The sequence below is a fragment of the Macaca fascicularis genome, chromosome X, assembly GCF_037993035.2.
Source record: "Macaca fascicularis isolate 582-1 chromosome X, T2T-MFA8v1.1".
Lineage (NCBI taxonomy): Eukaryota > Metazoa > Chordata > Mammalia > Primates > Cercopithecidae > Macaca > Macaca fascicularis.
In genome coordinates, this window is record NC_088395.1 from 57,645,445 (window position 1) to 57,670,466 (window position 25,022).

Below are 25,022 nucleotides of genomic sequence, written 5' to 3' on the forward strand. Positions count from 1 at the left end.
CACTGTTTACAATAGCAAAGATTTGGAGCAACCTAAGTGTCCATCAACAGATAAATGGCTAAAGAAAATGTGGCACATATACACAGTGAAGTACTATTTAGCCATAAAAAATGAGATTCTGTCATTTGCAACAACATGGATGGAACTGGGTCATTATGCTAAGTGAAATAAGACAGGCAGTGAAGGATTACCATTACATGCTTTCATTTACTTCTGGGATCTAACAATCAAAGCAACTAAACCCATTGAGATAAGAGTATAGAAGAATAGTTACCAGATGCTGGGAAGGGTAATATTAGGGTAGCTTGAGGTGGGGATGCTTAATGAGTAGGAAAAAAATGGAAAGAATGTATAAGACCTAATATTTAATAGCAACTCAATAGGGTGACTACAGTTAATAACAATTGTATTGTACATTTAAAAATTACTAAAAGAGTATAATTGGATTGTTCTTAACACAAAGGATAAATGCTTGGAAGGATAGATGCCTCATTTTACGTGATGTGATAATTATGTATCGCATGCTTGTATCAAAACATCCCATATACCCATAAACATATATGCTATGTAAGACCTGAATTAAAATAAAAGATTTTTAAATGTAGGTAAACCAATCATGCTCAAAAAGAATGAATCTGGATGCATCACAATTTTCAATTTCAAACTATATTATGAAACTATAAATCACAACAGTATAGTACTGGTATAAAAACAGGCACATAGGCCAATAGATCAGAACAGAGTGTGGAAACATATGATAAGCTATTCTTTGACAAGACCATTGATAATATATAATGGGTAAATGATATTTTCTGTAATAAGTGGTGGTGGGAAACATGATACCACATGCAAATGGATGAAATTGAACAGTTTTTATAAACTATATAAAAATCAATTTAAATGTGTTAACTTAAAAAATATACTTGAAACAATAAAACTTGTAAAAAAAAAAAAAAGACTTACAAGGAAACCTCTTTGTCGTTGGTCTCAGCAATGATTTTTAAAAATTTCACACTGAATGCAGAGACAAAAAAGAATAAAATAAGCAAATGGGACCACTTCAAACTAGTACGTGTCTGCACAGCAAAAGAAACTCAACATAATGAAAAGGCAATTTACAGACTAGAGAAAAATACTTGTAAAGCCCATATCTGATAATGGGCAATATCCAATACATATGTAACTCATATTGGCTAAAAAGAACAAAATTAAAATAACCTGATTTTAAAATGTGCAAAGGACATAAATAAGCTTTTCCAAAGGCATACAAATGGCTGACAGGTATATGAAAAGGTGCTCAAAATTACTAATGATCAGGCATATGAAAGTCAAAACCACAAAGGGATATCACCTCACACCTGTTAGAATAGCTATTCTCAAAAAGGAAAGAGTGTTGTCAAAATGGTAAAAGAAAGAGAACTCTTATACAGTGCTTGGGGGAATGTAAATTGGTTCAACCATTATGGGAAATAGCATGGTGATTACTCAAAACACTAAAAATATTAAAAATAGACCTACCATAAGATCTAGCAACATACTTCTGGGTATCTATTCAAAGTAAACAAAATCAATATCTTAGGAGGTATTTGTACTCTCTTGTTTGTTGCAACATTATTCACAATGATCACAATATAAAAACAATGTAAGTGTCCATGATGCATATACATATATAGCTATATATATAATAAAGTATTATTCAGACATTAAAAAAGAAAATCCTGCCATTTGCAACAACATGCATGAACCTTGGGTACATTAGAATAACTGAAAGAAGCCAGATACAGGAAGACAAATATTTTATGATCTCATTTATATGAGAAATCTAAAGAATCTAGCTCAGAATGACATATTAGTCTAATTTTTACTTGATGACCGGTGGCTGGGAAAAAATAGACAGGGCACGGTGGCTCACCCTTGTAATCCCAGCACTTTGGGAGGCTGAGGCAGGTGTATCACCTGAGGTTAGGAGTTAAAGACCAGCCTGATCAATGTGGCGAAACCCCATCTTTAGTAAAAATACAAAAATTAGCCAGGCGTGGTGGAGCGCACCTATAGTACCAGCTACTCTGGAGGCTCAGGCAGGAGAATCGTTTGAACCCAGGAGGCAGAGGTTGCAATGAGCTGAGATTGTGTCACTGCACTCCAGCCTGGGTAACAGAGTGAGACTCCATCTCAAAAAAATAATAAAAACAATATAATAGATAGTGGTTCTCCTGTTATCAGATGAATAAGCCCTGGAGACCTAATATACAGCATAGTGACTATAGTTAACAATACTGTATTTTATACCTAAAATTTCCTAAGAGAGTAGATTTCAGGTGTTTTTACCACACACACACAGATTCACACAGACACACACACTCACATGTGAGGTGATGGATTATGTTAATTAGCATTATTAGGATTATGTTAATTAGCATGATTGTGGTAATCATTTCAGAACACAATGTATACAACTACCAAAACATCATTTTGTACTCCCTAAATATGTACAATATATTGTACTCCCTAAATTGTACGCTGTACTCCCTAAATATGTACAATGTATACATCTATCAAAACATCATATTGTACTCCCTAAACGTGTACTTTATGTCAATCATACATTAATAAAGCTGAACAAAAAAGATACATATAAAATACCAATTAAATGTTATTTTATGATCATGTGTATAAAAGACATCCAGATTTTTCTGAGCCATGTGCCCATCTTGTCCACAACCACACAACTATGGTTATTTCAAGCAAAGTCTAGGTGCCACTGTTTTGGCATATAAAATAAGAAATTGTCTAATTATTATCGTGGCATTCTACATGTACTAAAATACAGGACTGCTCATTTTTACAGTTAATGTTGGACTTTTATGTGGTTAATGTGTTGGACTTAAGTTGGAACATTTTATCTTTCTTCCTAGAACTCCTACATATTAATTGAATACATACGGTGGCCTGAAAAAAAAAGGTTTACTTTTTAGTAATAGTCAAAGTTTTAAAAAACATATAAAATTATGTTTTAAAATAGATGATGGATTGTATATCTACAAATATATTGCACTCCTTGTTTGCTCTAATTATGTCATCTAGTAAATATCATTATGTGTGTGTCTTTGTGCATGTTCTCTCTGAGTGTGTGTGGGGGTGAGAGAGAGAGAGACTAAAATAATTGCTGAATAGATATCCGCATTAGTCCATTCTCACACTGGTAATAAATACATACCCAAGGCTGGGTAATTTATAAAGGAAAGAGGTTTGATTGATTCTCAGTTCAGCATGGATTGGGAGGCCTCAGGAAACTTACATTCATGACAGAAGGGGAAACAAACACTTTCTTTTTCACATGGCAGCTGGAGAGAGAAGTGCTGAGCAAAGTGGGGGAGCAGAAATCCCCTTAGAGAAACATCAGGACCATGAGAACTCACTCACTGTCACAAGAACAGCATGAGGGTAACTGCTCCCATGATTCAATTACCTCCAACCAGGTTCCTCCCACGACGTGGGGATTATGGTAACTACAATTCAAGATAAATTTGTGTGTGGACACGGCAAAACAATATCATTCCACCCATGGTCCCTCCCAAATCTCACATTCTCACATTTCAAAACACAATCTGTTTGTTGGTCTAACTCAGATGGGGATAAAATATTATCAGTTTTTTATAATGTAAGGCTTTAATGAGCAAGTAATTTAGACACCAAAACAACATGGAGCTTAGCAATTCTTGCTCCATGAAAATAATAGAGCCTGTCCTGATGTTTGCAGCTGATAAGATTACCCATGTAGCTTCTATCCAAAAGGATGGAATAAAAAGGGCAGAGACTGGTAGGTTTTTTTTTTTTTTTTTTTTTCCTGTCTCTGCCTGGAGATAGGCAAGCCCAAGAGGCTAAAGGACAGAGACATTTCAGAACCTGTTAGGTGTTTGATGCATACAACAGTGATCAGAATTCATCAGATCAGCTACTTTTTTGCCCATGAAAACACCAGTATGAGGTTAGTACAGGACTAGTATATGGTTGCATAGTGCTAGTATGAAAGTGTGATGGGTAATTTTCCGAGATTAGACAAGGTCAGACACGTTCAGGGTAGCATGGCCATAGACAGTAATAGGTAATTTTATGTTTTAAATTGGCTTGAATATGGAGCCCATTTTTCTGGCACAAACAGTATTCTAGATGTTGCTGTGGAGGTATTTTGTAGAGGTAATTAACGTTAAAAATCAATTGGCTTTCAATAAATCAGATTACCCTCCATAATATGAGTGGGTTTCATTCAGTAAGTTTAACGTCTTAAGAGCAAAAACTAAAGTTTCTCAGACAATAAGGATGTCTAAATTAAAACTGTAACATAGAAATCCTACAGGCACATGAAGCATAAGAACTCTGGAGGCATCTAGGCTACCTCCATCCAGATTTCAAAGAATGCATCAGAGACTCTCAAGGTTCAGGCAGAGAACTTCCACAAGGGCAGGACTTCCACAGATATTCCCTGCTAGGGCAATTTCTAGTGGAACTATGGGAGTGATGCCATCACAGAGGGTCTCTTCTAGGGCAATGCCCAGCAGAGCCAGAGAATCATGACCACTGCAGAAAATCCCTAATGGGGCAGTGCTTAGTGGAGTTATGGGGGCAGGGTTGCTTCTGAAACTCCAGAACTATAGAGTCACCGATGTGCATGGGAGTTACCACAGCATGGGAAAGTTGTAGGCACCCAAATCTAACCCCTAGGAGCTGCTGGTTGGGCTGCTCCCAGCAAAGCCATTATGTTTGGGCTTCCTAAAGGCTTGGAGGCCCAACTAATACCTACCCAAGTATGTCCAGAAGGCAAGACATAGGGTCTAAGAAGATTTTTCTCCAGCCTAAGATTTAATGTTTTTTGTACTGTTGGATTTTGGACTTACTTGGGAGCTGTTATCCCTTTCTCCTTTGCTATTTCCTCCTTTTGGAATGAGAATGTTCATCCTGTCTTTCCCATCTTGTAATCTGGGAAGCCCACAGCTTGTTTTGTTTCACAGGCTCACAAGTGAAGGACAATTTGTCTCAGGATAAAATACACCTTTGAGTTTCATAACTGATTTAGATAATATTTATACAAGGCTGTGGACTTTAGACTTTTGAGTTAGTGCTAGAGAAAGTGTCAATTTTGGAAGACTAGTGGGATGTATTGACTGTATTTTGAATATAAAAAAGACACACATTTAGGGGGACAGGGTAGAATGCTATGATTTAAATAGATATTTTGCTACAAAATTCATATATTGGGACCTAATATCCAATGTGATAATATTAAGAGGTGGGGATTTAGAAGAAGTGATTAAGTAATAAGGTATCCATTGTTATGAGTGAGACTAGTGCTTTTATAAAAGAGGTTGTAGGGAGTGGCCTATTCCTTTATTGCCCTTCCACCATGAGAGGACACATTGTGTATCCCCTCTGGAAGACGCAGAATGAAGGCACAATATTAGTTGCAGAGGAAGTCCTTAAGAGACATTAAATCTGCTGGTCTCTTGATCTTAGACTTCCCAGCTCCAGAAATGTGATAAATACATTTCTATTATTTATAAATTACCCAGTTTGTGATATTTTTTATAGCAGAAGGAATGAACTGAGACATTCAGTGTCATTCTAACAATTGTGAACACGCCAAGGAAAAGAACAACAGGGAATTAGGGACCATTAGTAGAGGTGAAAGGAAACCCGAGATGTGTGAAAAAAGAAATCCTAGGACAACTGTAGGCCTACTGAAACTCTTACAAATTGGAGTAGGAAGACAGAAGTTTCTTCAAGGGATATTTATTGTGGGAAGAAATGAACATGAAGAGACAGGAGATGTATTTGATTGTTTTGAGATGATGTTTACACGATGTGTGGCAGACAATTGGCATTACTGAGGAGAGTGCTCAGAGAACGCTAAGCAAATGAACTAAAAATGCATTTTATTAGGAAAAACGAATTATTGGCAAAAAAGCAATGTTGTCCACATTTTTTCTTTCTTTCTTTTTTTTTTTTTTTTTTTGTCTTTTACTTTCTTTCTTTTTTGTTGAGACAAAGTCTCGCTCTGTCACCCAGGCTAGAATGCAGTTGCACAATCTCAGCTCACTGTGACCTCCGCCTCCCAGGTTCAAGTAATTTTCATGCCTCAGCCTTCTGAGTAGCTGGGATTACAGGCATGTGCCATCAGGCCTGGCTAACTTTTGTATTTTTCTGTAGAAACAAGGTTTTGCCATGTTGGCCAGACTGGTCTCGAACTCCTGACCTCAAGTGATCCGCCTGCCTCAGCCTCCTAAACTGCTAGGATTACAGGCGTGTGCCACCACACCCAGCCCCAATTTTCTCCATGTCTCATTGTAGGAAAAATATTGTAAACAATTAGTACAAATTTAAATACAAACAAATATATATTTATATTGGAAATATGAGAGAATAAGTATGTTTGCGTGTGTGTAGATGAGTACTATGGTTTGAATGCAACTGTCCCTCCAAAATTCAAACGTTGGAATTTAAACTCCAAGGAGATGGTATTACAATGTGGGGTCTTTTGGAAAATGATTAAGTCACATGGGCTCTGCCCTTGTTAATGGGATTAATGCACTTAAAAAAGAGGCTTCAAATATTTGCTTAGCACTTTTGCTACTTTTGCTCTTGACCATGTGAGGACATAGTTTGAATGCTCTCTGGATGATGCAGCAAAAAGGCATTATCTTGGAAGCAGAGAGCTGCCTCACCAGACACCAAAACTGCTGGCACTTTAATCTTGGACTTTCTGGCATCAAGAATTATAAGAAATATATTTATATTCTCTATTAATTATCCAGTATTAGGTATTTTCTTACTGTAGCACAAACGGACTAAGACAGTGGGAAAAAGGGTACCATAAGAATTCAAACATTATGTTAATTAACTGTAAATAAATGACAAAACTTGAGATTGAGTAAACAATGATTATTGTGACTTTGTGTTTTTCTAAGTGTTATAGAAGCGTCAAATCACTGAATCCTCAAATAAACCTGTGCTGTATTCTTGTCTCCATTTTACAGAAAAGGAAACAGAGACACAAAAGGAATAAACAAGTAAGAATTTATCCACTACCTGTTACTATCTCCTCTTGTCCTAAAAGTGAATAATGAAGAGGGGTATAAGGATATGTTTTGGGCACATAACAAAATATGCTTAAATAGTGGACTGTGGTTGTTTCTAGGGAGTGACATTTCAGTGTAGGCAGTAGTGAGGCATGGGGCTGCTCTTTCTCATTATAATTCTGTAGGACTGTTTGATTTTCTAAATAATGTACATTATAATGTTAAAATAATAATAATTTAATTGAACAAAATAAAAGTATGCATGGTCTATATATTGTAGGCACTCCTCTGTGGTGTTTGAGCATCTTCAGAATTTCCACTCAATTGTGACTACTTGATGCTTTGTATAATATGTCCATGAAAAGGCAACCTAATTCTGAAATGCTTTTTAGCAAATGTGAATCTCTTACTTTATTGTTCTTTTTACTTTAGTCATATGTTGATGATAGCTTTTTTACACTTGGTAGGCAGGGAGGGAGAACTATTGTCAGAAAACATGTTATAACTACCATTGAAAAAAGTCACATTGTATTACATTTTTCTGTACATTGACAAAATCTATTTAATAGAATCATTAGGCAGTGATGTCATAAAAATGGGAGTTGATTCCATGGTAGAAGTGACCTGACTTCCTCCCACAAAGGGAGTCAAGTCATCTCTATCAATGAGGCTCATTTTGCAGGTGCTGAATTTGTACCCAATGTTCCCAGTTATGTCTGAACCAATCAGGGTCCTTGTGAAAGAAGCAGCTGATCAAATTGCATATTCAGTGCTGTACAGTATTGGAAATGGATGAGTCTTTGATAAAAACCAGCCTACAATTCTTTTGCTGATGTGTATCACCCCTATGATTAGTGTCCTGGATGGTGTCCTAATGAAACTGCAAGACTGTGCGCTTTCCCTTTGGAAAGATGTCATTGCAGCTGACAAAGAAGAGCTGGTCTTCAAAGACTTGGATGTGACAATTCTTGTGGTCTCCGTGCCAAGAAGGGAAGGCATGGAGAAGAAAGATTTACTTAAAGCACATGTGAATATCTTCAAATGCCAAGATGCAGCCTTGAAGAAATATACCAAGATGTTAGTTAAATTTATCATAATGGAAAATCCAGTTAATACCAACTGCCTGATTTTCTTCATGTCAGCTCCATCTATCCCCAAGGAGAACTTCAGTTGATTGATTCATTTGAATCACAACCGAGATGAAGCTCAAATCACTCTTAAACTTTGTGTGACTGCTGAAAATGTAAAGAATGTCATTATCTAGAGGGACAATTCCTCAATTCAGTATCCATATGTCAACCATGCCAAGGAGAAATTGCAAGAAAAGGAAATTAGTGTTTATGAAGCTCTGATAGATGACAGTTGGCTCAGGGAGAATTCATCATGCCTGCAGCAGCATGATGCTGCTGTCATCAAAGCTTGAATACTATCCAGTGCAATGTCTACCATGAAAGCTATCTCTGACTGTCAGAGATATTTGGTTTGAAACACCAGAGGGTGAGTTTGTGTCCCTGGGTGTTACCTCTAATGGCAGCTCTTATGGTATTCCTGATGATCTGCTGCTCTGCTGTGATAATCAAGAATGAGACCTGGAAGTTTAAGTTCTCCCTATTAATGATTTCTCATGTAAGGAGATGGATCTTACTGCAAAGGAACTACTTCTGAAGTATTGGACAATAAACTAGTTTTGAAGTTCTTTTCTTTGTCTGACTAGAAAATCATTTTGATGTTACTAAATGTGCCAAAGCTCAAGAATCTAAATAGCATCTCTGACTCTGGTACCAAATAATAATAATGCTATACTTAAATTACATGTAAAGAAAACATATCAAAGAGTATGTGCTTCTTTGTACATATTTGTAAATGACAATTTATTATCATGTTGTTACTGCTGCATTTTAAATAAATATATACTCAAATGAAAAATAATAAAATATACTAAAACTATTGGAAAGAGTTTATAAAATGTATTAAGAAGAAACGTTTGCAATTGTCTGCAGTGTACTATATGTTTAAGCAAAAGCCATACCTTTTGGGAATGTCTCTAACCTTAAGGGAGGCTGCCTAGAATTGAGAAAAGAGAAAGAAAAAGAAAGGCATTTTTAGACTGAGGAGATGGGAAAGCCCTAGGCATCAGCTGTGCTTCAATTCAAGTCTGGAGAAAAATTAGTTCAGATTGGAGCAACAAATTAAGGTCTCAAAGAGACTTTTCAAAAGAAAATAGATCATAGCTCATCTCATATAGTTGAAAGTATTGCAATTCATTTTAGTACACTCAAGGGCTTGGGGATAAACTTATGGTAGGTACATAGAAAATATAGCAATTAAATATTAAGACAATTATTAACTTCAGGGAAAAAGGCAAGATCACATATTAAGGTAAAATGTGAATATTTATTTCACAGGAATCAATCAGGACTTTTCATGGCTTAACGTCACCCCAGGTGCCCAATGAACTGAGCACCCAGGCTTCTTGCTGTTTTGCCCAGATGTGTGGGAAGAGAGAAACAGGGATATGTGAGACCTGAAAGATGTCAGTTATCAAACATCAAAAATAAAGTCAGACTCTTTAATAAAATTTACTCATAATGCTTGACTGACAATTAAAATATGCTGTATTCTATCTAAGAGAATGTGACCTTGTTTCAGTTAGACATTGTGGTACTCTGTGAGGCCTGGAGCCTGAGGTGAGTAAAGACAGTGAAAGGTTTATTGAACACCTATTTCAAGAGTAAAGGGAAAGACATCTTTCCCTTTACACAATGAACAATGCCATCCTTGTTCATTATCCATGATGTCTGGAAAATTTTTAATTATGTCAATAGCTCTTGGGATACAGGTGGATTTTATTTATGTGGATAAATTATATAATGGTGAATTCTGAGATTCTAGTGTACCCATCACCTGTGTAGTGTGCGTTGTACCTAATGTGTAGTTTTATATCCTGGCTCTCCTACATTCTCCCTTTTGATATTCTAGAGTCCATTGTATCACTCTGTGTGCTTTGCATATTCATAGGTTAGCTCCCTCTTTTAAGTGATGCTAAAGCAAACTAAATATGGCCTAAGAGGGACAATATTTAGTACTTCTATATTTGAGTCCTTGTGGACAAACCATAACCTAACTTAATAGGTAGACAAGATTGAAAACTTAACTTAGGAGTATGTGTCTCTAACAAAAGCTGAGTCTTGGCCAATCCCAGCAGCCATACTTCAACCACTCATACAATGCTGAGTGTTTAAACTGTGTCCAAATAAGGCAAATACCAACCTGTAACCAATCCAGCTGTTTCTGGACCTCATTTCTGATTTCTGTACGTCACTTTCCTTTTTGTTTTTTGTCTATAAATTTGTTGTGACCATGAGGCATCCCTGGAATCTCTCTGAATCTACTGTGACTCTGGAAGGTGCCCAATTTATGAATCTTTTCTTTTTTCTAGTTCAATTAAACTCTGTTACAGTTAATTTGTCAGAAGTTTTCTTTTAGCAGATCTGTTATCAGAAGTTGGATTTGAAGAAAACTGTGTGGACCCCAGGAACACCAGTCGACCAGGTGAGGTGACTGTAGAACCAGTTGTGCTCATTGCTCTCTTGATTGTAACTGAAGGTCGTGGGTGAGCTTTCTCTCAGATTTGGAGCTTCGCTAACATGTGTTGTGAGCTCTCTGAGGTTATTTGAGCAATATTTAGACTGGACTGCATCCAGGATCAAATTGGACTTGATAATTAAATGGATTGGATTCAGTTAGAGGGGTCAGACCTTGTGAAGGTACCTTATTTTATTTTTTTCCTTTATTTTAAATTATTATACTTTAAGTTCTAGGGTACATGTGAACAACGTGCAAGTTTGTTACATATGTATACATGTGCCAGATTGGTGTGCTGCACCCATTAACTCATCATTTACATTAGGTATTCCTCCTAATGTTACCCCCCCACAACAGACCCCAGTGTGTGATGTTCCCCACCCTGTGTCCAAGTGTTCTCATTGTTCAATTCCCACCTATGAGTGAGAACATGGGGTGTTTGGTTTTCTGTCCTTGTGATAGATTGCTGAGAATGATGGTTTCCAGCTTCATCCATGTCCCTACAAAGGACATGAACTCATCCTTTTTTTCTGGCTGCATAGTATTCCATGGTGTATATGTGCCACATTTTCTTAATCCAGTCTATCATTGATGGATATTTGGGTTGGTTCCAAGTCTTTGCTGTGGTGAATAGTGCCACAATAAACATACGTGTGCATGTGTCTTTATAGTAGCATGATTTAGAATCCTTTGGGTATATCCCCAGTAATGGGATGGCTGGGTCAAATGATATTTCTATTTCTAGATCCTTGAGGAATTGCCACATTGTCTTCCACAATGGTTGAACTAATATACACACTCCCTCCAATAGTGTAAGAGTGTTCCTATTTCTCCACATCCTCTCAGGCAACTGTTGTTTCCTGACTTTTTAATGATTGCCATTCTAACATGTGTGAGATGGTATCTCATTGTGGTTTTGATTTGCATTTCTCTGATGACCAGTGTTGATGAGCATTTTTTTCATATGTCTGTTTTCTGCATAAATGTCTTCTTTTGAGAAGTGTCTGTTCATATCCTTTGCCCACTTTTTAATGGGGCTGTCTGATTTTTTCTTGTAAATGTGTTTAAATTCTTTGTAGATTCTGGATATTAGCCCTTTGTCAGATGAGTAGATTGTAAAAATTTTCTCCCATTCTGCAGGTTGCCTGTTCGCTCTGATGGTAGTTTCTTTCGTTGTGCAAAAGCTCTTTAGTTTATTTAGATCCCATTTGTCAATTTTGGCTTTTGTTGCCATTGCTTTTGGTGTTTTAGTCATGAAGTCCTTGCCCATGCTTATGTCATGAATGGTATTGCCTAGGTTTTATTCTAGGGGTTTTATGGTTTTAGGTCTAACATTTAAGTCTTTAATCCATCTTGAATTAATTTTTGTATAAGATGTAAGGAAGGGATCCAGTTTCAGCTTTCTACATATGCCTAGCCAGTTTTCCCAGCACCATTTATTAAATAGGGAATCCTTTCCCCATTTCTTGTTTTTGTCAGGTTTGTCAAAGATCTGATGGTTGTGGATGCGTGGCATTATTTCTGAGGGCTCTGTTCTGTTCCATTGGTCTTCCATCTCTCTTTTGGTACCAGTACCATGTTGTTTTGGTTACTGCAGCCTGGTAGTATAGTTTGAAGTCAGGTAGTGTGAGGTCTCCAGTTTTGTTCTTTTGGCTTAGGATTGTCTTGACAATACAGTCTCTTTTTTGGTTCCATATGAACTTTAAAGTAGTTTTTTCCAATTCTGTGAAGAAAGTCATTGGTAGCTTGATGGGGATGGCATTGAATCTACAAATTACCTTCAGCAGTATGGTCGTTTTCACTATATTGATTCTTCCTATCCATGAGCATGGAATGTTCTTCCATTTGTTTGTGTCCTCTTTTATTTCACTGAGCAGTGGTTTGTAGTTCTCCTTGAAGAGGTTCTTTACAACCCTTGTAAGTTGGATTCCTAGGTATTTTATTCTCTTTGAAGCAATTGTAAATGGGAGTTCACTCATGATTTGGCTCTCTGTCTGTTATTGGTGTATAGAAATGCTTGTGATTTTTGTACATTGATTTTGTATCCTGGGACTTTGCTGAAGTTGCTTATCAGCTTAAGGAGACTTTGAGCTGAGATGATGGGGTTTTCTAAATATACAATCATGTCATCTGCAAACAGGGACAATTTGACTGCCTCTTTTCCTAATTTAATACCCTTTATTTCTTTTCCTTTCTGATTGCCCTGATCAGGTACCTTATTTTTAATAATGGGATCATTTCAACTCAGAGTCTGGGAATCCAACTTCCAGGACTTCAGCTAATTTTGTGTGTAAAAATTATGGGCTCAGGTGTGTGTATTTTTCAAAAAATGGGTTAAACTCATTAAATAAAACTTAGAATTCAGATGGCTGCAATGGAGAAGTTTTAATTTGGGTAAGATTGTTTATCTTCGAGTCATATTAAAAAGGGGGATCAAAACCCTCACAAAACAGTGAAACATATTATTTTATTGGTATGCATAAGCTTCTAAAAGGCTAAATTAATCAAAAATCACCTTTTTAAAAGACTTTTTGCAAAAAGCAAATGAAAATCTTAAGCAACAGACTAAGGACATGACAAAAGAGGACTGTACTCTGACTCAACTAATCCCAACTCTTCCTTTTCTTTATCCATCTCCACCTAGACACTGAGTCCACTAAACTTTTTTTTTTTTTTTTTTTTTTGGTAAATTACCCTTTTGCCCTAAAGATTATGGCAAAAACAAAAAGAAATTAGACATATGCCTTACAAAGTGAGATGTTCTAGTCAGTTAGTCCTGCCTTCTGTAACCATGTTCACTCTGTGGTCTAAAACTGTGCTTATAGCCATTGTGAAGGACTTCCCTGGTTCAAGGAAAAATTCTCAAAAATTTACTGAGGAATTTAGAATCTCCTTAGGAGCTTATGATCTAGGAGTTTCTGACCTTTGGTAATTTATTTACATGATATTAGGATATGATGAATCTCAGAAATAAATGGGAGCAGCAGAATGGGACAAACCTTAGAGAATATTAAAAACCCCTCCAAAAGTTCCTCATGAGAAGAACCAAAGGTAGCTAGAAAATTTGCTAAAAACCTCTTAAATTCAATTCCTATCTTTTTCTACAAAAAAATTGATTGGTTCGTCATACAATGTTGTAAACAAAGAAAAGATGAACCAATCTTAGATTACAGAACTCACTTACAAACATTGTGAAATATTCTGGGCTCAAAGTACAGCAACGAGAATTTCTTGCAGGGACTGAAATGGCATTAGCTTTTCTATTTACAAATGGACTCCATTGTGAACTTAGCAGTTTAATTAAAAAACATAAGCTGAGATGGGAAGTGACTGAATTGGTGGCCTTTGCTGAACATTTTGAGGGAACCCTGGAGCAAGAAAACACTCAAAAGGCTAAAAGGCTTAGGACCCTTCAATTGCAACAGTTACAGGGGTCAAGACCACAGGCACCTTCTTGTTCTCATTTTAAATCACGACCAAGAGGTTGTGAAAGAAGAAATTCTTCCCAAGATGCCCGCCCTTATTGCAAACAACCAGGACACTGGATGTAGAGGACTACCTGCTTGCAAACAGGGTGTTCCCCCATAAGTCCTGCTCTCGCAAACGAAGCAAGGCATTCCTGATAAGTCCTGCTCTTGCAAACGAAGCAGGGCGTTGGGGGCTTCTTTATGTGTAAACATCTTGAAAATCCAGAAAGTCAGGGAAAAGTCAGAAAAACAACAATGTATCTTGTGACTTGGCAACATTCCACAAACGACTGTATAAAATAAACAGAGCACGCCATTCGAGGTGGCCGCCATGTTTGTCTTGTCTTGTGTGTTCATTCCTTTGTTTAGGAAACACATAGACCCCAACATCTGGCACAGCAAGCAGGGTCCGTGGCTCCACGAGAGCAAGGAACCGGAGGGGGAGCACCCCGGGCAGGTAAATAAAGGAAGGGGGACCCACGGGAAAATTATGGGGAATTCCACCTCTCTGGCCTCTGAATATTTGCGGTTACTCCAGGGACTGTTGATGTCTATAGGAGTAGAAGTTAGTTAAGGAACATAATACTTTGAAGCGATTGTTTGCCCATGTTGAACAACATTGTTATTGGTTTCAATATCAAACCAAAGTGCAGTTAAATCGAAAGGAATGGTTACAAGTGGTTAAAGTCCTGCATCGAGCTCATCAGCGAGGGCAAACGATGCCTCTGACTTTGTGGACTTTGTGTAGTTCCATTACTCAGGCATTAGAGTTACTTGAAACTGACTCAGAGCATGGTGATACTGCCACAGGAGGTGAGGCATCTGAAGCTTTAGAGAGGAATGATCCTAGAGAGGAACATATTTACGCCCCGGTTGTTGAGGACAAGGAATTGGAAAAAGAGCTAATGCCTCCTTCATCTGAAGGAAATTCTGATTTGCAGCGCATTTTAGAGATGTTACAACAGTTGTTAAAATTGCAAGGTACTGCTGCTCCTGTTTCTCCTATCTCTCCGCCACGAGCCTTAACTCTGTGCCTCTTCCTCCTGTAGGAGAAAAGAAGGAATTGAAGGAAAATGATGATTTCGAGGAATTAGATTTATTCCCAATAACACGGTCTGCTTTCGGCCCCAATGCTCAGTTCCCAAACGGTGGCCAGAATGTGACTTTTATAGCCCTACAATTTAAATTTTTGAAAGAAACAAAAGCTGCAATTTCTAATTATGGACCTCAGTCACCGTTTATTCTTGGCCTTCTTGATTCCTTCTCTTCAGAACATATGATGATTCCTATTGACTGGGAAACGTTGGGACAGGCTGTCCTTGATCGTTCGCAATGGCTTCAATTAAAAAGTTGGTGGTGGGAGGAAGCAAGAGTACAAGCTAGAAAAAATGCTACCCGAAATCTCCCAGGACCTACTGAAGAGCAGCTTACGGGTTCAGGACAATATGTCACTCTTAATGCTCAGGCAGGCCTAGATAATATTGCTCTCACTCAGATTAAAGCCTTGTTTATAAAAGCATGGACTAAGGTTGAAATAGCGGGTAAAACTTCTTTATCTTTTGTAAAGATCCTACAAGGAGCCACTGAGCTGTATCCAGATTTTGTAGCCCGTCTTCAAGATGCTGTATTAAAGACTGTAGGTTCAGGCCCTGCTGCTAAAATTCTTTTGGATACTCTGGCTTTTGAGAGTGCTAATCTGCGTCCTCTAAAAGCTAGTGGAGCTGATTTAGCTGAATACATTCGGGCTTGTGCAGGTGTTGGAGGAGCTATTTACAATGCTCAATTGTTTGCTGGGGCACTTTCTAAGGCTTTAAAAGGCAATTCTAAACAAGGTATATGCTATCAATGTGGGAAACCCAGTCATTTTAAAAAGGAATGGCGAAAAAATTAGGCTTTTCTGCTCTAAAAGAAAAAAGGTTACCATCTGATATGTGTAAACAATGTGGCAAGGGTCGACATTGGACCAATGAATGCCGCTCAAAAACTGATAAAAGTGGGAATGTATTGTCACCCCTCTTGGGAAACGGGAGCCGGGGCCCGCAGGCTCAGGGCCCCAACAACTACAATGCAGGCCTCCCCCAGTACCCAGTGAGCAGTGGCTTACAACATCAAGGAATGACCTCGAGTCCTCCTTAAAGACATCTTACCCTACCCCAGTTTCTCAGCTTTATGCTGCCACTAAGTAGAGTGCCGCTGCTGACCTAGCTATTGTCCAACCTTATACTTTATCTCCTAATGGAGGAATATATAAGTTGGCTACCGGAGTGTGTGGTCCTTTGCCAAAGGGACATGTAGGACTTTTACTAGGTCGAAGCAGCAGCGCTATGCGGGGGTTAATGTGGGTCCCAGGAATTATTGATCCTGATTTTACTGATCAAATCCTTATTATGGTACAAGTCTCACAATTTATGCACCTAGAGGAAGGGGAACGTATTGCACAATTGCTTTTATTGCCTTTTTTTTCCTTTCTTATCTAGAGATGTGTCTCGTCAAGGAGGTTTCGGTAGTACTGGGAAAACTGTTTCCTGGGAAACTTTAGTTTCTGATCAAAAACCTTTATGTCCATTGCAAATTAATGGGATACTTTTTGAGAGATTAGTCGACACAGGAGTGGATGTATCTATTATATGTTTGGCTCAATGGCCTGATCATTAGAAAAAGAAACAAGTATCGGTTACTCTATCGGGCCTAGGTACTGCTTCTATAATCTACCAAAGTGTCAAGCCTCTGAGCTGTGTAGGACCTGAAGGACAACAAGGAAAAGTGTCTTTTTATATTGTTCCCATTAATATTAACCTTTGGGGCCGTAATCTTTTACAATTTGGTGCCTTTTTAAGCATTCCGCATATTTCTTCAGCTGCCAAAAATATGATGTTCAAAATGGGCTACAATGCTTTAAACTCTTAGCCACTGTCCACAAGCCTCAAGCTTTACAATTAAAGTGGAAAACTACAACTCCTGTTTGGGTGGAACAGTGGCCATTATCTAAAGAAAAACTTAAGGCTTTAAAGAATTTAGTTAAGGAACAATTGGCTGAGGCTCATATTGAACCAAGTACTTCTGCATGGAATTCCTCAGTGTTTGTCTCGTCAAAAAAAAGAAAAAAATAAAATGGCACTTATTAACTGATCTTAGAGCTGTAAATACTTGTATTCAACCTATGGGGACTTTATCCCCTGTAGCAGAAGAAGAATTGTCATTTGTAGAAAATAGAATTAGTGAAGCTCACCTTGATTATATTGCACCCAATCTTCCATTTTCGTTGTGTCTTTTTCATACTCCCCATTGGCCAACAGCTGTTTTACACCAAGATAATAATATTCTGGAGTGGCTGTTTTTGGCTAATAAAGCCATTAAGAAAATTCACCCATATATTGATAAATTGGCTAAATTAATTATTAAAGGATGACATGGAGTTCGTCAGTTGCTTGGTGCTGACCCTATAAAAATTATTACCCGATTATCTAATCAATACATTGAATCTCTGTTGGAAATTCATAAGGGTTGACAAGTGGCTTGCGCTGAGTATACTGGTTCTTTTTCTCAAAATAAATTATTTGCTTTTCTGCAACAATATTCTTTACTGCCATATAATCCTATCTCTTACACTCCAGTTAAAGGTCCCACCTTTCTTACTGATGCTTCAAGCAATGAAAAGGCTGGATACTGGACTTCAGACAATTCAAAAATTTCTCACTATCCATTTAAATCAGTACAACAAGGAGAACTTTTTGCCATTCTTATGGTTCTAAAGGACTGGCCTATATGTAACTAAATATATTTCTCAGACTTCTTTACCATTATTTCCTCAACTCCTTTTATTATTTGTAACTCTTACTTCCCGCACTGCCCCCCTTTTTTATCACTCATATTCGTTCTCATTCAGCTTTGCCAGGACCTTTATCTTTTGGCAATAGTCAGATTGATTCTTTACTTATTGGGAGTGTCCCACGGGCTCAGGATGAGCACCAACTACATCATACTAATAGTTTAGGATTACAACGGTGATTTTCTATAGCATGCCATCAAGCCCGAGCTATTGTCAGAGCCTGCCCATCTTGTGCTCCTATTATTGCACCTTTTTAAAGTCCAGGTATTAATCCTCGAGGCACTCAACAAAGTCACATTTGGCAAATGGATGTAACTATGTTCCTTCCTTTGGTCGTTTAAAATATGTTCATCATACTATTGATACGTGGTCACATTTCCAGTGGGCTACGCCATTACCCTCTGAAAAGGCTGACTCTGTTATTGCTCATTTACTTACTTGCCTTGCAGTTATGGGAGTCCCTGCTGAATTAAAAACTGATAATGCCCCTGCTTATTGCTCTCGCAAATTGGCTGCCTTCGTCTCTTTATACCATATTCATCATTCCACTGGTATTCCATTTAACAGTCAAAGTCAAGCAATTATTGAAAGAGCCAATGCTACCTTAAAATTACAACTTTTAAAACTAAAAGGGGGAGATGGGCGAGATTCCCCAAAACATCAAATTCTGAAAGCCCTTTTTACTTTAAATTTTCTCAACCATTGGCGCCAATTACAGCAGTCTGCAGCGGTGAAACATTTTCAACAGCCTTTAGAAAAGCCACAAAACAGTAATCTGTGGGTGTATTATCCTTTATTACAAGGGAAATATTTAAAAGGAAAAGTTTTACAATGGGGCCGAGGCTATGCTCTTGTCCGTACAGGTGCCGGAGACGAGTGGTTTCCATCTCAACGGTTGAAACAGTGCCATGGCGAAGAGGAGCCAATCGGAAGAGCTCCTGAAGGAATTCCAGGAGCTAAATCTGAGCGCTCAGAGAACATTCACCTTCGGAACTCAACGTGCGGAGCCCCCGACATGGGGACAACTGAAAAGGTTAAGAAGCTGAAGGGGTTGTTCAACAAGCTGGGCAGCCCAAAACCCCACTGATTTTATTCCTGGCTATGCTGGCCGTAGAAAGTTGTCAGGTAACAGCTGGAGAATTTACATACTGGGCTTATATTCCTTTTCCACCCTTATATCAAGGTGTGACCTGGGGAGACAGAGAAGTCCCAGTATTTACTAATGATACTGCTTGCATGCCATCGCCTTTTTTTTTTTTTTTTTTTTTTTGAGACGGAGTCTCGCTCTGTCGCCCAGCCCAGGCTGGAGTGCAGTGGCACGATCTCGGCTCACTGCAAGCTCCACCTCCCGGGTTCACGCCATTCTCCTGCCTCAGCCTCCCGAGTAGCTGGGACTACAGGCTCCCACAACCGCGCCCGGCTAATTTTTTGTAATTTTTAGTAGAGACGGGGTTTCACTGTGGTCTCGATCTCCTGACCTTGTGATCTGCCCGCCTCGGCCTCCCAAAGTGCTGGGATTACAGGCGTGAGCCACCGCGCCCGGCCGTTTCCATCGCCTTTTTTAAACCAGGATCCTGAATTAAACACTGGCACAGTAAATGGTTCATATCAATTTGGGGTTGAAGGGTTACCTATATGTCTTGGGGGTAGTCCACATTGTCTGCATCTTTCTCATGAGGCTTGGGCTGTTCGCTATAACCATAGTCATATCTCTGCCTTTACTATGATTATTGTGGCTCAAAGTTTTAAGTATAATCATACTGCAGTAGTTAATGAAACTCTGTCAAGTACATTATCTTTATGCCCTATCCCTGATGTGTCCGGAGGTGTTTCCCAACTAGAGTGGACTAGATGTAGAAGTAGTGAGCCACGATTGTTGTTAGAAGTAAAAGGGAAGAGTCATAAATACCTTGTTACAGATTGGAGTGTACATGGAGATTTTCAGACTAAATTCAGCCATGTCAACCTGCATTGGCATAAAGGTAATCACAGCATTTCTGCAGATGGCAATAAAACTATTATTTGGCATGATGGTGGTCTATCACCCCCTATGCCACATTTGGCTAATACCTCACAAATACAAGGTCATATTTGGAAGTTGCTAGCTGCTGGTAAACCAATGTTCACTTTCACAGGAAACATGTCCTTAAATCTTACTAATATTGCTAACCCTTTCCATACATCTTTGCATCGAAATAGTTCTAGATATGTTATTGCATATGTAAGAAAGCCTTACTTGTTGTTGACAGAAATTTTTAAATGGGATAATAATACAGGGGTCGTTAACTGTACAAACAATTGTACATTCTTAAGTTGTATAAATACTACTTGGTGGAATAATAATTGGAATGAGTCTCATTCCGATTTATATATACTAAGAGCCAGAAAAGAAACCTGGCTACCTGTAAACTTAACATGTACTTGGAGTGAATCTGCTGGGGTTACTCAAATTTACAAGGTTATGCAAGATCTTGTCCACCGCAGTCGGAGGATGGTTGGAATTGTCGTGACCACGGTGATAGGACTTGTAGCAATTGCTTCCACCGCTGCTGTTGCTAGATTAGCTCTACAAAATGCAGTATACAAAATGCAGAATTTGTGCAACAATGGCATGAACAATCACATTTGTTGTGGCAGCAGTAATGAGACATAGATGCTCATTTGACTGAACGAGTGGATAATCTGGAGCAAGTGGTTTCTTGGTTGGGAGATCAGCTAACAGTGTTGAATACCCGAGCTATGTTGATATGTGATTGGAACACTACCCAATTTTGTATTACTCCTGTTCCTTTTAACAGCACTGTACATAATTGGACTGAGATAAAGAGACTTTTAATTGGTCATAATAATATTTCCCTAGAAATACAAGAATTAACACAGAACATTTCTGAAACATTTCGCAATCAGTTACCATTGCTGACTGGTGCAGATTTGATGACTGGTATTGCACAAAGTTTGACGTTTTTGAACCCTATGAGCCCTGTAAAAACTTTGCTGACCTGTTTCTAGTAATGTATTGATTGTTGTTCTTGCCTTTGTCATTCTCACAGTCTGCTGGAGATGGCGCCAAAGGGCAAACACCGAATCCCAGCGAGCCCAACGTGTAATGATGGTTTTAAAAGAAATTCAAACTTGTAAATAAGGAAAGGGGAAATGTAGAGGACTACGTGCTCGCAAACAGGGTGTTCCCCATAAGTCCTGCTCTTGCAAATGAAGCAGGGCGTTCCTGATAAGTCCTGCTCTTGCAAACGAAGCAGGGCGTTGGGGGCTTCTTTATGTGTAAACATCTTGAAAATCCAGAAAGTCAGGGAAAGGTCAGAAAAACAACGTGTCTTGTGACTTGGCAACATTCCACAAATGACTGTATAAAATAAAGCAGAGCACGCCATTCGAGGCGGCCGCCATGTTTGTCTTGTCTTGTGTTGTCTTGTGTGTTCATTCCTTTGTTTAGGAAACACGCAGACCCCAACACTGGAAAAGAAATTTCCAGTGTCTGGAAAATTGTCTGCTTTTATATTGGTCCACCAATAAGCTTCCCTTTAGGCTGAGCTCTTTCACCACTAAAGAGAGCCCAAGAGACATTAGGCCTCCTGATAATAATAAAAATCAAGGAGGTTCTAAACGATACTCCTGTAAATTGCTCCCTGTAATATCTTTAAACGAACATGGAAAGACAGAGATAAAATAAATGGGAAGTCATGAACAGTCCTGGTGGATATCTGAACTACTGTAACTGTCATAAGTCCCACTTTAATAAGCCAACAAATCCCTCAGGGTAAAAAGATCATTTCTGTGGTGGGGGTTTCAAATCAAGTTCAAGAGGTCCCCACCTCTGAACATTTACAAAACTTCGGGGCTCTTTTCAGAAAAACACATCTTTTCTTTTTTTGTACGATGTGATATTGCTCCAGAAAACTTGTTAGGGCAAGATTTACTTGAAAGTAAAAGGGCACATAAAATTTTCCTCAGAGAGAGGTATGATCTTAGAGTTTCCCAAGTCTCCTGAGCCAGAATTGTTATGTTGTCTACAGGTAGAAAGTGATACAATCAAAACTCATACCTGTAATACCCCTGATCATTCAAAAATACCTAAATGTTAATGGGTCTGTTTCTCAAATGACATCGGAAAGATTAAAAGTATGGAACCTATAAAAGCCCAAATAGATCATTCTAAACTGTTGTCTAAATTAAACCAATATTCACTAAAACCTGAAGCAATTCAAAGGCTCTCGTCAATTGTAGATGATTTAATTAAACAAGGATTCATAATCCCATGCACCATCCCTTGCAATACTCCAATCTTACCAATTAAAAAACCAAATAGATGAGGTTGGAGATTTGTTTGAGACTTATGGGAAATTAAAAAATATATGATACCAAGATTTCCTGGGGTCTGAAATCCACATGCTTTCTTATCTAATGTACCCACTGATTTCAAGTGGTTCACAGTATAGATTTCTGCTCTGCCTTCTTTGACATTCCATTTCATAAAGAGAGTCAATACTTGTTTGCCCTTACTTGGAAAAATCAGCAGTATACCAGAACCGTAATGACACAAGTGTTTACCGAAGCCCCTTCATATTTTTCCCAAACATTGCATCAGGAATTAATGACACTACTGTTTCATCAAAATTCTACTCTCATTCAATACATAGACTCTTTGTTATGCTCCTCCACTAAGGAGTGCTCTGAAATTGACTCAGTTTACCTTTACAGCAACTCACATATAAAAATCACAAGGCGTTAATGAAAAACCTTCAGTTTTCCTTTTTTTATTATTATTATACTTTAAGTTCTAGGGTACATGTGCACAATGTGCAGGTTTGTTACATATGCATACATGTGCCATGTTGGTGTGCTGCACCCATTAACTCGTCATTTACATTAGGTATATCTCCTAATGATATCCCTACCCCTCCTTCCACAATAGGACCCAGTGTATGATGTTCCCCTTCCTGTGTCCAAGTGATCTCATTGTTCAATTCCCAGCTATGAGTGAGAACACGCAGTATTGGGATTTCTGTTCTTGCGATAGTTTGCTGAGAATGATGGCTTCCGGCTGCATCCATATCCCTACAAAGGACATGAACTCATCATTTTTTATGGGTGCATAGTATTCCATGGTGTATATGTGCCACATTTTCCTAACCAAGTCTGTCACTGATGGACATTTGGGTTGATTTCAGGTCTTTGTTGCTGTGAATAGTGCCGCAATAAACATATGTGGGCATGTGTCTTTACAGCAGCATGACTTATAAACCTTTGGGTATATCCCCAGTAATGGGATGGTTGGTTTATTTATTTATTTATTTATTTATTTATTTATTTATTTATTTTTTGAGACAGAGTCTCGCTCTGTCGCCCAGGCTGGAGGTCTGTGGCCGGATCTCAGCTCACTGCAAGCTCCGCCCCCCGGGTTCCCGCCATTCTCCTGCCTCAGCCTCCCGAGTAGCTGGGACTACAGGCGCCCGCCACCTCGCCCGGCTAGTCTTTTGTATTTTTTAGTAGAGACGGGGTTTCACCGTGTTAGCCAGGATGGTCTCGATCTCCTGACCTCCTGATCCGCCCATCTCGGCCTCCCAAAGTGCTGGGATTACAGGCTTGAGCCACCGCGCCCGGCCAGGGATGGTTGGTTTAAATGGTATTTCTAGTTCTAGATCCTTGAGGAATTGCCACACTGTTTTCCACAATGGTTGAACTAGTTTACAGTACCACCAACAGTGTAAAAGTGTTCCTTATTCTCCACATCCTCTCCAGCACCTGTTGTTTCCTGATTTTTTTTAATGATTGCCATTCTTTTTTTTTCTTTCTTTTTTTAAATTTATTTATTTATTATTATTATTATTATACTTTAACTTCTAGGGTACATGTGCATAAGGTGCAGGTTTGTTACATATGTATACTTGTGCCATGTTGGTGTGCTGCACCCATCAACTCATCAGCACCCATCAACTCGTCATTTACATCAGGTATAACTCCCAATGCAATCCCTCCCCCCTCCCCCCTCCCCGTGATAGGCCCCGGTGTGTGATGTTCCCCTTCCCGAGTCCAACTGATCTCATTGTTCCGTTCCCACCTATGAGTGAGAACATGCGGTGTTTGGTTTTCTATTCTTGGGATACTTTGCTAAGAATGATGGTTTCCAGCTGCGTCCATGTCCCTACAAAGGACACAAACTCATCCTTTTTGATGGCTGCATAGTATTCCATGGTGTATATGTGCCACATTTTCTTAATCAAGTCTGTCACTGATGGACATTTGGGTTGATTCCAAGTCTTTGCTATTGTGAATACTGCTGCAATAAACATACGTGTGCATGTGTCTTTATAGCAGCATGATTTATAATCCTTTGGGTATATACCCAGTAATGGGATGGCTGGGTCATATGGTACTTCTAGTTCTAGGTCCTTAGGAATCGCCATACTGTTTTCCATAGTGGTTGAACTAGTTTACAATCCCACCAACAGTGGAAAAGTGTTCCTATTTCTCCACATCCTCTCCAGCACCTGTTGTTTCCTGACTTTTTAATGATTGCCATTCTAACTGGTGTGAGATGGTATCTCATTGTAGTTTTGATTTGCATTTCTCTGATGGCCAGTGATGATGAGCATTTTTTCATGTGTCTGTTGGCTGTATGAATGTCTTCTTTTGAGAACTGTCTGTTCATATCCTTTGCCCACTTTTTGATGGGGTTGTTTGATTTTTTCTTGTAAATTTGACTGAGTTCTTTGTAGGTTCTGGATATTAGCCCTTTGTCAGATGAGTAGATTGTAAAAATTGTCTCCCATTCTGTAGGTTGCCTGTTCACTCTATGGTAGTTTATTTTGCTGTGCAGAAGCTCTTTAATTTAATTAGATCCCATTTGTCAATTTTGGCTTTTGTTGCCATTGTTTTTGGTGTTTTAGACATGAAGTCCTTGCCCATGCCTCTGTCCTGAATGGTACTACCTTGGTTTTCTTCTAGGGTTTTTATGGTTTTAGGTCTAACATTTAAATCTCTAATCCATGTTGACTTAATTTTCATATAAGGAATAAGGAAAGGATCCAGTTTCAGCTTTCTACTCATGGC

General features: G+C 38.6%; 1 protein-coding gene and 1 pseudogene across 3 annotated transcripts in view; one reads left to right on the plus strand and one right to left on the minus strand.

Annotated features, from left to right (window-relative positions):
- The window catches only part of LOC102125980 (zinc finger X-linked protein ZXDA-like), a 237,423-nt gene that overhangs the window by 143,749 nt on the left and 68,652 nt on the right, over positions 1-25,022 (minus strand). The window contains exon 3 of one of the 3 annotated variants that reach the window (XR_006695430.3): positions 10,820-15,168. The exons of the other annotated variants lie outside the window; for them this stretch is intronic. The gene's annotated coding sequence lies outside the window, so the exon portion shown is untranslated. Of the gene's footprint in view, positions 1-10,819; positions 15,169-25,022 lie in introns of those variants that run through there. 3 annotated transcript variants of the gene reach the window in all.
- Positions 7,786-8,837, plus strand: LOC102125229 (malate dehydrogenase, cytoplasmic pseudogene; annotated as a pseudogene).